Consider the following 14,159-nt stretch of genomic DNA (forward strand, 5'->3'; position numbering starts at 1 on the left):
TTTGAGATTTGGTTCCAACCGCCGTTTCTTTGTGAGACGCGGAGTAGGTGAACGGATGATCTCCGCATGTGTGGTTCCCACCGTGATGCATGGATGAGGAGGTGTGATGGCTGTTACCGACAAGTAAGGTCTCAAACTAAAACGTACATGAACACACTTACCGCTGGCTACTATATGGAGACAAACAACAAACATTTTTTAATGAGCTGTGAAAAAAAGAGTGAACTATTTTCCAATGCTCATTAGACTGGCCCAAGCCAACCCCAGTAAATAAGCCATGTTGTATATGGTACATTCCACTCTCTCTTTCTTCTTGTATGTGTAGGCTACCACTGTACTGTACAGGGGGCCTGCGCTTTTTCTGGGACAACAAGTTTGACCATGCCATGGTGGCCTTCCTGGACTGTGTGCAGCAGTTCAAGGAGGAGGTGGAGAAGGGAGACACGGGATTCTGCCTGCCCTACAGGTCAGTCAACTAGTCTAACAGACATCATCGAATTATAATTGTAATCAGCTATGGATTATGTCGAGAGACCAAGGATTAAGCTGTCAAAAGCTGAACAACTTCAGTTATGTGTACATTTGGTAAGTTAAACAACTAAATTAATTAGTTTATCTTTCTTCATTTTTCCAATTCATAAATAAAATCACTCCTTTTCATATTCAGATTTGACAAATACGTTCCCTTGTTTCTTAATATTTCATTTATTCTACTTTCCTGCACTAGTAACACATCTGACAGAATCATTTAGCTGAGTATTTGGATTTTATTTTATTGAGGTGTTTTATACAGGTGTTTCTGTAGATTTGAGGAACTGCTGAAAACTGTTAGTTTAGACGTTTCTGTATACAATACTGCCTCCTAGTAGTACTGCCTCTTATTGGAACCCTCACAGAGTCCAAGGTAGAAGTCCTAATTTGGGCAGCAGGTGGTTTAGCAGTCACTGTATGTCTGTCTGTTCATTCCAAAATACAAAAGAGCGACAGACTCAGGTCCCTTGGTGCATCAGACCACGGATCGCTTCACGTAGCCAGCCAGTTCAGTGCCTTTGAGCCGGTGCTTGGTGGAGTCATAGACCCCCCGTCTAGAGCTCTTGGAGGAGAGCTTGGCACAGATCTCGCTGTGCTTCTCCAGGCGACTAGGATCAAAGCACCGGCCGCAGTGCTCACACTGCTTCAGCTTGGAGTTGGCTGCACTCATCCCAAATCGACGTTTCAACACCACCTGAATGAATGGATGTTATCAGAATGGGCCAAATAATGGGCAGCTGGGCAACAAAGACAAGATATACAATATGTACAAACCAGATGAGGCTGATGGAAGGAGCTCATTGTAATGGGCTCATTGTAATAGCTGGAATAGAATAAAAGGAACGGTATCACACACATCAATCACATGGAAACCACGTTTGATTCCGATCAATTCATTTCATTCCAGCCATTACAACGATCCTATCCTCCTATAACTCCCCCCATCAGCCTCCTCTGATACAAACGCACGTGATCACCAACACTACACTAGATCAACAGTTAGCATGGCTTTGGAATGTCAAGCTACTTTACCTGTCTGTCCTCCTTTTTCTCTTCCATGTTCAAACCCTTCTTGACTTCCTTTGGTTTGCTCACAGTGTATCTCGTGGCTGTCTGCTTTGGCTTACTTGCCACACTGCTTTGTTCTCCATTTCTCCTCACCTCTTTATTCCTTTCTTCCTCTTCTTCGTTATCTCTTATCATCTCCCATAGGTCAGAATCCACCTTCATTAGGCAAATCTCCTGGATGAACTTCTCCACCTTTTTTCTCAACCGTTCTTTAGCGTTTTTCTCCTCCAGAGCCTGAGCATCCATCTTGGCCCCACTTTTAATCAGTTTCAATTCTTGGGTGACACTGATCAGCTTGGCCTTCATACATGCCATCACCTGCTCAGCCTCTGAGTTAAAGACGTCCCATACCATCTCATCGGGGCATGGCGGTAGATCCTGTACAGTTAGGGTCTGAGTCTTGAACTGAACGTGTTTCTTCACAACCTGCCTTCTGTACTTTGAAGCAGCAGGACGAGGGCTGCCCTCTGGTCTGACTGGCTGGAAAGGCTTCTTCTTGGCATCATTGTTTGGCACAGTGACTCTGGCTCTAATGGGAGGAAGTGGCATCTTGGCGACCATATTGGCTCCATGGACTGCCTTCAATGGCATGGCACTATGGAGGTAGATGTCTTTCTCCACGCAGGTTTGATCCGTCTTGGTACGGATGGGTTGCAGTGGCATCCGGATGGGAGGAACAGTAGCCTTCCCTGACTGCTGAGATGTTGGAGCTACATGCAGTCCTTGACTCTTCCCATTGCAGATGGACCTCTTTTTCTGCAGTACTGGGATTCTGGAGGGAGGATGTGGTTTCTTTTCCACAGCCTTCAAACTGGCAAGTCGATGCAGAGCACCCTTTCTTTCTTCAGTCAACTCCAGTACTGGGATTCTGGAGGTGTTTAAACTGTTTTGTTTGAAAGCTGGAAGCTTCTCAGTGGCCTTGGGTTGAGATGTCAGTGCAGGCTGAACGCAGTTGCTTCTGGCAGCTCCAAGGTTCCCTGTTAAAGCATTATTTTCCTGTAGCGGCCGCAAGAATCTCCTCATCATCAAGGAGATTGACAGTGGCATTCTTCTAACCTCGTTCTGCAACTAAGTTTTCGTCTAGTAGCACTTTCTATATTTTATGGTGATCTACTGTGTTAACTATATCTCAGGAGGAATCTGCTAGATTGTCTTGGATACTAGTGTTCTATTTTCTGCAATCAGACACCGGAATGTTCAAACAGAACATTTGGAATTTATTGATCAGTTGTGACATCATAATTAAAACAATCCCTTATTTTAAGTGTTTCTAAAATTCCCAATGGGGAGAAATGAATGGTGGAAATACGGTTAGAACCATTTCCTTGTTTGACCGCTATGTTTTATGGGTATTATGACTCATACTGTGGTACTCTATTGTACTTACACAAATAACTGGAGTTGGTCAGCTTTTGACAGCTTAATCCTTTGTCTGTGCATGATCATTTGCCTCCAACTAGTCACTAGCATGAGAAATCTGCAGATTATTTTGTTTTAGTTTACTGGCCTTAGATAAAAAAAATTTGGGGGGGTGTTAGCAGTTGTAGATGTTGCACCAGTTTCTTTCATACCCCTCAAGAAATAAACACTTGTGGGTTTGAGTTTTAGCGCACCTTTTTCTGTTATGGTTCAGGATGGATGTCGAGAAGGGTAAGATTGAGGCATCGGTGGCTCCTACTCCATCAAGACCCAGTTCAACTCAGAGGAGCAGTGGACCAAGGCGCTCAAGTTCATGTTGACCAACCTCAAGTGGGGCCTGGCGTGGGTGTCGTCTCAGTTTTACAACCGATAGAGGAGGAAGATGACGACTCACCCTGGGTGTGCCCCTTGACCCTTCTAAAACAACCATTTTGTCACAATGTGTGACTCTCAAAAGTTCTTCTTCTACAATGCTCTCCTTGCTTCCCTATGATGTTTTGAGAGGGTGGGGAGAAGACTGGAGGAAGGACTTTTCAGATTCACCACTGGTGTGAGTTCCAATCCAATAAGTCTTGTTTCCTTGTTTGATTTCCATATTGACCATTTGAAAGGACAAGATAAAACCTGTTAAATTGTACACATTCAAGTCCGCCTAGACTCGTAGGTGTTATGAAGGGAGCTATCTGAGACTTTTGGAGCACATTCAAGGGTTGAGTCCTAATGGTAGGTAGGTATAAAAAAACAAACAGACATTGAATATCCCTTTGAGCATGGTGAAGTTGATAATTACACTTTGGATGGTGTATCAATATACCCAGTTAGTACAAAGATATAGGCGTCCTTCCTAACTCAGTTGCCGGAGAGGAAGGAAACCGCTCAGGGATTTCAGAGGCCAATAGTGACTTTAAAACAGTTTAACAGAAATGATAGAAAACTGAAGATGGATCAACTACTGCACATCATAGTTACTCCACAATACTAACCTAAATTACATAGTGAAAAGGAAGATTGTAAAGAATAAAAATATTCTAAAACATGCATCCTGTTTGCAATAAGGTACAAGTAATACTGAAAAATTTGTGGCAATGACATTGACTTCATGTCCTGAATACAAAGCGTTATATTTGGAGCAAATCCAACAACAAAGAAACTGAGTACCACTCTTCAAATTTTCAAGCATGGTGATGGCTACATGCCTGTCATCGCCAAGGATGTTTATGATGAAAATAAACTGAATAGCGCTAAGCACAGGCAAAATCCTAGAGGAAAACCTGGTTCAGTCTGCTTTACAGACACTGGGAGATATTCAACTTTTAGCAGGACAATAACCTAAAATACAAGGCCAAATATACACTGGAGTTGCTTACCAAGACGACATTGAATGTTCCAGAGCGCCCTAGTTAGTTTTGACTTAAATCGGCTTGAAATTCTATGGCAAGCCTTAAATGGCTTTGTAGCAATGATCAACAACCAACTTGACAGAGCTTGAAGACTAACATGCAATCCTGGTGTGAAAAGCATTTAGAGACTTACCCAGAAAGACTCTCAGCTGTAATCGCTGCCAAAGGTGATTTTAACATGTATTGACTCAGGAGGTTGAATACTTACGTAATCAATAAATCAATCAATCCATCTATCTATACGTTTTGAATAACTTTTTTTATACAAATGTTAGAATTGGAAATATCCTTTTACATAAGGCGTTCTGTGCGGGTCCATTATTGGCATGTTCATATGTGTAATGAACTTGAAAAACCAAATCATACAGTGATATGGACATTAAATACTGCCACAAGCCTCCTTGTCTACATTTAAATCTACACCAAGAAGTCACTTGTAGTAAAAGGATTGCCTTGTTGAATTTGCCAATGAACAAAAGCACAGCATAATCCCGACGCCAAAGCTTTCGGTAGACACTTGGTGCGCCCTGCGAGTGGGGAGACAGAACAGACAAGGCAAACATTCTAATGCTGTTCCAATGCATGGTGAAATTAAACCATCTTCATCTTGTCAGCACAGTAAAAGAAAAACTATTAAAACATAATAAATGTTCATTTCTACATATATGTATACATTTATACGTACATCTGTGGCTAGAGTGGAGTTTAACCACAAAGACACAAACCAATTGAAGAAAAATAGGCAGAAAACCAGATTTGTGACTCTCCAGTTTTGCTTCTGGAGCAAAGTAAGAAGCATGTGGTACATAAGACCCCATTCCAGTGCTGCATCTCAGTAGTTCAACGTGTCCTTCTCTCCTTCCCTTCATGTGTACTGATCTTTAAGAACTGAACAAGTCAATTGCAAACAACAGCTTTCACCTATCCAGTGTCATAAGATATGTGCATATGAAGGAAAAGACACAACCAGAAGCCACTTAGCTACCAATAGGTGCACTTCTTTGCAAGGCACGGAAAAACCTCCCTGGTCCCTTCATGCTTGCGCATAACAAAGGGATTGAAAACTTACTGACACAATACTTTTAATTTATTAGTTTGTTAAAACCTCTAGAAACATAATTCCACTTTCACATTATGGGGGATTGTGTGTAGGCCAGTGAAACTCAATTTAATCCATTCAACAAAATGTGGAAAAAGACAAGTGGCGTGAATAGTTCCTGAAGGCACTTTGAGATTGGCTCTTCAGGCAGTCATTGGGTTGCTAGCCTTGTACGTAGCACGTAGTTAGCTCTGTATGGCTGTGTATATTTGAGTATTACCCGTTAGGCTATTCTGCTTTTCTCTGGTAAACAACACACCTATGCTCAAGCGTGAAATCAGGTTTCACAATATACTAAAATAACTTTGCTATTATTTAAGTAATGGTGGAATGTAGATTGTTATACTGCACAATTTCCAATGAATGAGAATTATCTTTGACGTAACTCCTTGCTAACAAACCACAAAGTCATACCCAAAGTTGGTGTAATGGTTTATATGCATTTCTATTAAGTCTCTCCCTCTCCATTTTGGGGGAAAGCCTCATGAAAAAATATGGACAACCATCCAAATAACAAAGCAAACTCCCAGTCCAATATCCAAGAAAATATTTAAATTTGATCAAATCAGTCAAAATGATGATCCTAGTGAAAATGACTTCTTTCTTTCACTTCACAGTTAGACGTGTGTAAAACGTAACAGTTTTGTATCAGCCAGGTATGCCTTCAACTTTGGTCATTTAAAATAGAAACTCCCCCTTCATTTGAGCCATTCCAAAAGGGGGGGGGGGGGGTCAATTGATTCTATTATTGGGAAATATATAGAGTTCAACTTATGATACAACTCAAGCAACAATTTGTAAAAAAGTATTTCTCTCAAAACATCAAATGGAATGGATATGTAGGAAAATGGTGCCAACAGATAGGGCTGCCATGCTTCTAGCTTACAAGCTTTTCGCTACACCCACAATAACATCTGCTAAACACATATATGTGACAAATACAATTTGATAAGATCTGTTTGGTTTTCCCGAAAACAGGTATGCACACACACACCCAACACACGGTGACTTCAGTCTGTTTTCCTATGACCCTGTGATGCAGCCCACTGGACAGGCCAAGCAAGTTCTTTCTCTTCTTTGTGGCAGGGGTGTGTGTGTGTGTACATGTACGTGGGCAGCCATTGGGTCCTACAGACAAGCCATAGACTGGCACTGCCCCTTCATGTCTTAGGAGGGGTGAGGATAGGGAGGGCACTTCAGATATTACTCCTCCATCCTTTAGTCTGTTTTTACCCCCTCCATCCTCCTTCCCCCATCCCCCTATCCAGAAGGGAGGGCATTTGAGTAATGTGGCCCCCAAAGGGGCCCTTTGGGGTGGCGTTGGGCACCTCAATTCGAGGCACTGCTGTTGTATGCGCTGGAGGTGGGGGGCATGGAGCCCGACGCCAACGGCCCAGGTCCGGTGGCCAGGGCCTTGCGGAAGGGGGGCATGAGGAAGGGGTCTTGGGCCAGCTGCAGCACGTCGATGCGCTCCTCCTTGCGGTAGGCCAGGTAGCGGCGGATGAAGGCCTGACGGAGAGAGAGAATAAGGCACCGAAATGAGATGTTTATTTGTTTTTTAGGGGGTAGGTCAGCTTTAATATTACATAGAGATTGTGGCTTCCATCAATGTAATTGTCTGCATCATTTCCAATCCCCCAATAGATGGATAGATAGACACACACACACACACACACACACACACACACACACACACACACACACACACACACACACACACACACACACACACACACACACACACACACACACACACACACACACACAGTACCAGTTAAGAATTTGGACACACTACTCATTTAAGGGCTTTTCTTTATTTTTACTATTTTCATTGTAGAATAATAGTGAAGACATCAAAACTATGAAATAAAACATTTGGAATCATGTAGTAACCCAAAAAGTGTTAAACAAATCAACATATATTTTAGATTTGACAAAACAGCCAAGCTTTTACCTTGATGACATCTTTGCACACTCTTGACATTCATTTAACCAGCTTCATGAGGTATTCACCTGGAATGCATTTAATTAACAGGTGTGCCTTGTTAAAAGTTAATTTGTGGAATGTCTTTCCTTCTTAATGTGTTTAAGCCAATCAGTTGTGCTGTGACAAGGTAGTGGTGGTATACAGAAGATAGCCCTATTTGACAAAAGACCAAGTGGGGTGGCAGGTAGCCTAGTGGTTAGAGTGTTGGGCTAGTATTGAAAGGTTGCTGGATCAAATCCCTGAGCTGACAAGATACAAATCTCTCATTCTGCTGCTGAATAAGTCAGTTAACTCACTGTTCCCTGTTTTGGCTGTCATTGTAAATAACAATTTGTCCTTAACTGACTTGCCTTGTTAAATAAAGGTTAAAAATAAACAATTATGGCAAGAACAGTTCAAATAAGGAAGGAGAAATGACAGTCCATCATTACTTTTAGACATGAAAGTCAGTCATTACGGAACATTCAAAGTTTCTTCAAGTGCAGTCGCAAAAACCATCAAGCGCTATGATGAAACTGGCTCTCATGAGGATCCCCACAGGAAAGGAAGACTTACTTCTGCTGCACAGGATACGTTCATTAGAGTTAACTGCACCTCAGATTGCAGCCCAAATAAATGCTTCACAGAGTTCAAGTAACAGACGCGTCTTAACATCAACTGTTCAGAGGAGACTGCATGAATCAGGACTTCATGGTCGAATTGCTGCAAAGAAACCACTACTAAAGGACACCAATAAGAAGAAGAGACTTGCTTGGGCCAAGAAACACGAGCAATGGACATTAGACCGGTGGAAATCTGTCCTTGGGTCTGATGAGTCCAAATTTGAGATTTGGTTCCAACCGCCGTGTCTTTGTGAGACGCGGAGTAGGTGAACGGATGATCTCCGCATGTGTGGTTCCCACCGTGAAGCATGGATGAGGAGGTGTGATGGCTGTTACCGACAAGTAAGGTCTCAAACTAAAACGTACATGAACACACTTACCGCTGGCTACTATATGGAGACAAACAACAAACATTTTTTAATGAGCTGTGAAAAAAAGAGTGAACTATTTTCCAATGTTCATTAGACTGGCCCAAGTCAACCCCAGTAAATAAGCCATGTTGTATATGGTACATTCCACTCTCTCTTTCTTCTTGTATGTGTAGGCTACCACTGTACTGTACAGGGGGCCTGCGCTTTTTCTGGGACAACAAGTTTGACCATGCCATGGTGGCCTTCCTGGACTGTGTGCAGCAGTTCAAGGAGGAGGTGGAGAAGGGAGACACGGGATTCTGCCTGCCCTACAGGTCAGTCAACTAGTCTAGCAGACATCATCGAATTATAATTGTAATCAGCTATGGATTATGTCGAGAGACCAAGGACTAAGCTGTCAAAAGCTGACCAACTTCAGTTATGTGTAAATTTGGTAAGTTAAACAACTAAATGAATTAGTTTATCTTTCTTCATTTTTCCAATTCATAAAAAAATCACTCCTTTTCATATTCAGATTTGACAAATACGTTCCCTTGTTTCTTAATATTTCATTTATTCTACTTTCCTGCACTAGTAACACATCTGACAGAATGATTTAGCTGAGTATTTGGATTTTATTTTATTGAGGTGTTTTATACAGGTGTTTCTGTAGATTTGAGGAACTGCTGAAAACTGTTAGTTTAGACGTTTCTGTATACAATACTGCCTCCTAGTAGTACTGCCTCTTATTGGAACCCTCACAGAGTCCAAGGTAGAAGTCCTAATTTGGGCAGCAGGTGGTTTAGCAGTCACTGTATGTCTGTCTGTTCATTCCAAAATACAAAAGAGTGACAGACTCAGGTCCCTTGGTGCATCAGACCACGGATCGCTTCACGTAGCCAGCCAGTTCAGTGCCTTTGAGCCGGTGCTTGGTGGAGTCATAGACCCCCCGTCTAGAGCTCTTGGAGGAGAGCTTGGCACAGATCTCGCTGTGCTTCTCCAGGCGACTAGGATCAAAGCACCGGCCGCAGTGCTCACACTGCTTCAGCTTGGAGTTGGCTGCCCTCATCCCAAATCGACGTTTCAACACCACCTGAATGAATGGATGTTATCAGAATGGGCCAAATAATGGGCAGCTGGGCAACAAAGACAAGATATACAATATGTACAAACCAGATGAGGCTGGTGGGAGGAGCTCATTGTAATGGGCTCATTGTAATAGCTGGAATAGAATAAAAGGAACGGTATCACACACATTAATCACATGGAAACCACGTTTGATTCCGATCAATTCATTTCATTCCAGCCATTACAACGATCCTATCCTCCTATAACTCCCCCCATCAGCCTCCTCTGATACAAACGCACGTGATCACCAACACTACACTAGATCACCAGTTAGCATGGCTTTGGAATGTCAAGCTACTTTACCTGTCTGTCCTCCTTTTTGTCTTCCATGTTCAAACCCTTCTTGACTTCCTTTGGTTTGCTCACAGTGTATCTCGTGGCTGTCTGCTTTGGCTTACTTGCCACACTGCTTTGTTCTCCATTTCTCCTCACCTCTTTATTCCTTTCTTCCTCTTCTTCGTTATCTCTTATCATCTCCCATAGGTCAGAATCCACCTTCATTAGGCAAATCTCCTGGATGAACTTCTCCACCTTTTTTCTCAACCGTTCTTTAGCGTTTTTCTCCTCCAGAGCCTGAGCATCCATCTTGGCCCCACTTTTAATCAGTTTCAATTCTTGGGTGACACTGATCAGCTTGGCCTTCATATATGCCATCACCTGCTCAGCCTCTGAGTTAAAGACGTCCCATACCATCTCATCGGGGCATGGCGGTAGATCCTGTACAGTTAGGGTCTGAGTCTTGAACTGAACGTGTTTCTTCACAACCTGCCTTCTGTACTTTGAAGCAGCAGGACGAGGGCTGCCCTCTGGTCTGACTGGCTGGAAAGGCTTCTTCTTGGCATCATTGTTTGGCACAGTGACTCTGGCTCTAATGGGAGGAAGTGGCATCTTGGCGACCATATTGGCTCCATGGACTGCCTTCAATGGCATGGCACTATGGAGGTAGATGTCTTTCTCCACGCAGGTTTGATCCGTCTTGGTACGGATGGGTTGCAGTGGCATCCGGATGGGAGGAACAGTAGCCTTCCCTGACTGCTGAGATGTTGGAGCTACATGCAGTCCTTGACTCTTCCCATTGCAGATGGACCTCTTTTTCTGCAGTACTGGGATTCTGGAGGGAGGATGTGGTTTCTTTTCCACAGCCTTCAAACTGGCAAGTCGATGCAGAGCACCCTTTCTTTCTTCAGTCAACTCCAGTACTGGGATTCTGGAGGTGTTTAAACTGTTTTGTTTGAAAGCTGGAAGCTTCTCAGTGGCCTTGGGTTGAGATGTCAGGGCAGGCTGAACGCAGTTGCTTCTGGCAGCTCCAAGTTTCCCTGTTAAAGCATTATTTTCCTGTAGCGGCCGCAAGAATCTCCTCATCATCAAGGAGATTGACAGTGGCATTCTTCTAACCTCGTTCTGCAACTAAGTTTTCGTCTAGTAGCACTTTCTATATTTTATGGTGATCTACTGTGTTAACTATATCTCAGGAGGAATCTGCTAGATTGTCTTGGATACTAGTGTTCTATTTTCTGCAATCAGACACCGGAATGTTCAAACAGAACATTTGGAATTTATTGATCAGTTGTGACATCATAATTAAAACAATCCCTTATTTTAAGTGTTTCTAAAATTCCCAATGGGGAGAAATGAATGGTGGAAATACGGTTAGAACCATTTCCTTGTTTGACCGCTATGTTTTATGGGTATTATGACTCATACTGTGGTACTCTATTGTACTTACACAAATAACTGGAGTTGGTCAGCTTTTGACAGCTTAATCCTTTGTCTGTGCATGATCATTTGCCTCCAACTAGTCACTAGCATGAGAAATCTGCAGATTATTTTGTTTTAGTTTACTGGCCTTAGATAAAAAATGTTTTTGGGTGTTAGCAGTTGTAGATGTTGCACCAGTTTCTTTCATACCCCTCAAGAAATAAACACTTGTGGGTTTGAGTTTTAGCGCACCTTTTTCTGTTATGGTTCAGGATGGATGTCGAGAAGGGTAAGATTGAGGCATCGGTGGCTCCTACTCCATCAAGACCCAGTTCAAATCAGAGGAGCAGTTGACCAAGGCGCTCAAGTTCATGTTGACCAACCTCAAGTGGGGCCTGGCGTGGGTGTCGTCTCAGTTTTACAACCGATAGAGGAGGAAGATGACGACTCACCCTGGGTGTGCCCCTTGACCCTTCTAAAACAACCATTTTGTCACAATGTGTGAGTCTCAAAAGTCAATCTTCTACAATGCTCTCCTTGCTTCCCTATGATGTTTTGAGAGGGTGGGGAGAAGACTGGAGGAAGGACTTTTCAGATTCACCACTGGTGTGAGTTCCAATCCAATAAGTCTTGTTTCCTTGTTTGATTTCCATATTGACCATTTGAAAGGACAAGATAAAACCTGTTAAATTGTACACATTCAAGTCAGCCTAGACTCGTAGGTGTTATGAAGGGAGCTATCTGAGACTTTTGGAGCACATTCAAGGGTTGAGTCCTAATGGTAGGTAGGTATAAAAAAACTAACAGACATTGAATATCCCTTTGAGCATGGTGAAGTTGATAATTACACTTTGGATGGTGTATCAATATACCCAGTCAGTACAAAGATATAGGCGTCCTTCCTAACTCAGTTGCCGGAGAGGAAGGAAACCGCTCAGGGATTTCACAGAGGCCAATAGTGACTTTAAAACAGTTTAACGGAAATGATAGAAAACTGAAGATGGATCAACTACTGTACATCATAGTTACTCCACAATACTAACCTAAATGACATAGTGTAAAGGAAGTTTGTAAATATTAAAAATATTCTAAAACATGCATCCTATTTGCAATTAGTCACAAGTAATACTGCAAAATTTGTGGCAATGACATTGACTTCATGTCCTGAATACAAAGCGTTATATTTGGAGCAAATCCAACAACAAATAACTGAGTACCACTCTTCAAATTTTCAAGCATGGTGATGGCTACATGCCTGTCATCGTCAAGGATGTTTATGATGAAAATAAACTGAATAGCGCTAAGCACAGGCAAAATCCTAGAGGAAAACCTGGTTCAGTCTGCTTTACAGACACTGGGAGATATTCAACTTTTAGCAGAACAATAACCTAAAATACAAGGCCAAATATACACTGGAGTTGCTTACCAAGGCGACATTGAATGTTCCAGAGCGCCCTAGTTAGTTTTGACTTAAATCGGCTTGAAATTCTATGGCAAGACTTAAATGGCTTTGTAGCAATGATCAACAACCAACTTGACAGAGCTTGAAGACTAACATGCAATCCTGGTGTGAAAAGCATTTAGAGACTTATCCAGAAAGACTCTCAGCTGTAATCGCTGCCAAAGATGATTTAAACATGTGTTGACTCAGGAGGTTGAATACTTACGTAATCAATAAATCAATCAATCCATCTATCTATACATTTTGAATAACTTTATTTATACAAATGTTAGAATTGTTAGAATTGTTAGAACTTTTACATAAGGCGTTCTGTGTGGGTCCATTATTGGCATGTTCATATGTGTAATGAACTTGAAAAACCAAATCATACAGTGATATGGACATTAAATACTGCCACAAGCCTCCTTGTCTACATTTAAATCTACACCAAGAAGTCACTTGTAGTAAAAGGATTGCCTTGTTGAATTTGCCAATGAACAAAAGCACAGCATAATCCCGACGCCAAAGCTTTTGGTAGACACTTGGTGCGCCCTGCGAGTGGGGAGACAGAAAAGACAAGGCAAATGTTCCAATGCTGTTCCAATGCATGGTGAAATTAAACCATCTTTATCTTGTCAGCACACAGCAACTATTAAAACATAATAAATGTACATTATTCTGTGGCTAGATTGGAGTTGAACCACAAAGACACAAACCAATTGAAGAAAATTAAGCAGAAAACCAGATTTGTGACTCTCCAGTTTTGCTTCTGGAGCAAAGTAAGAAGCATGTGATTCATAAGAACCCATTCCAGTAGTGCATCTCAGTAGTTCAACGTGTCCTTCTCTCCTTCCCTTCATGTGTACTGATCTTTAAGAACTGAACAAGTTAATTGCAAACAACAGCTTTCACCTATCCAGTGTTGTGTCTTTGGGTACCATTAAACGGAAGACATGTTTATCAATTAACTCCCTGTAATTATTATCACGCGATTAAACTGATTAATCGTTTAATTGTAATTAACTAGGAGATCGGGGCACCAAGGAGAATATTCAGATTACAAAGTTATAACTTTCCTAACATAACTTTCCTATATTATTATATAGGCCGATTATCTTCTGGTTTAAATGGTGTATTTTACCTCTAGTCCAGTCTCATTCCAAACGTCGTAAATTGTTGTATCTGCACGAACCCAGTCTTTACTAAAATCATCCATACATCAATTGTCTTAAAATCATTTATTTACTACACTAAGTAATTAACAGAAAAACATACAAACAGTAATTATCGTCACAAAGGATTGGTAGAGGAATGTGCCCTTGTGGGCTAAACAGGCAGGTCGGCCTGTTGAACAATGGGTCATAAACGGTCAGCTGAGAATGCACACCTACAGAGTTCATTAATATTAACAATTGACAATTGAAGGCTCACTCATT

The 14,159-nt window shown here is 41.9% G+C and overlaps 2 pseudogenes across 1 annotated transcript; both read left to right on the top strand.

Moving 5' to 3' along the window:
* Window positions 1-106: 106 nt before the first annotated feature.
* On the top strand, window positions 107-3,391 carry LOC145877503 (beclin-1-like; annotated as a pseudogene). The gene is made up of 3 exons (XR_014391802.1): window positions 107-123; window positions 326-466; window positions 3,233-3,391. The product of XR_014391802.1 is annotated as a beclin-1-like (transcript).
* Window positions 3,392-8,431: 5,040 nt separating this feature from the next.
* On the top strand, window positions 8,432-11,713 carry LOC145877504 (beclin-1-like; annotated as a pseudogene).
* Window positions 11,714-14,159: the final 2,446 nt, after the last annotated feature.

The sequence above is a fragment of the Salmo salar genome, chromosome 03 (assembly GCF_965601325.2).
Source record: "Salmo salar chromosome 03, fSalSal1, whole genome shotgun sequence".
Classification (NCBI taxonomy): domain Eukaryota; kingdom Metazoa; phylum Chordata; class Actinopteri; order Salmoniformes; family Salmonidae; genus Salmo; species Salmo salar.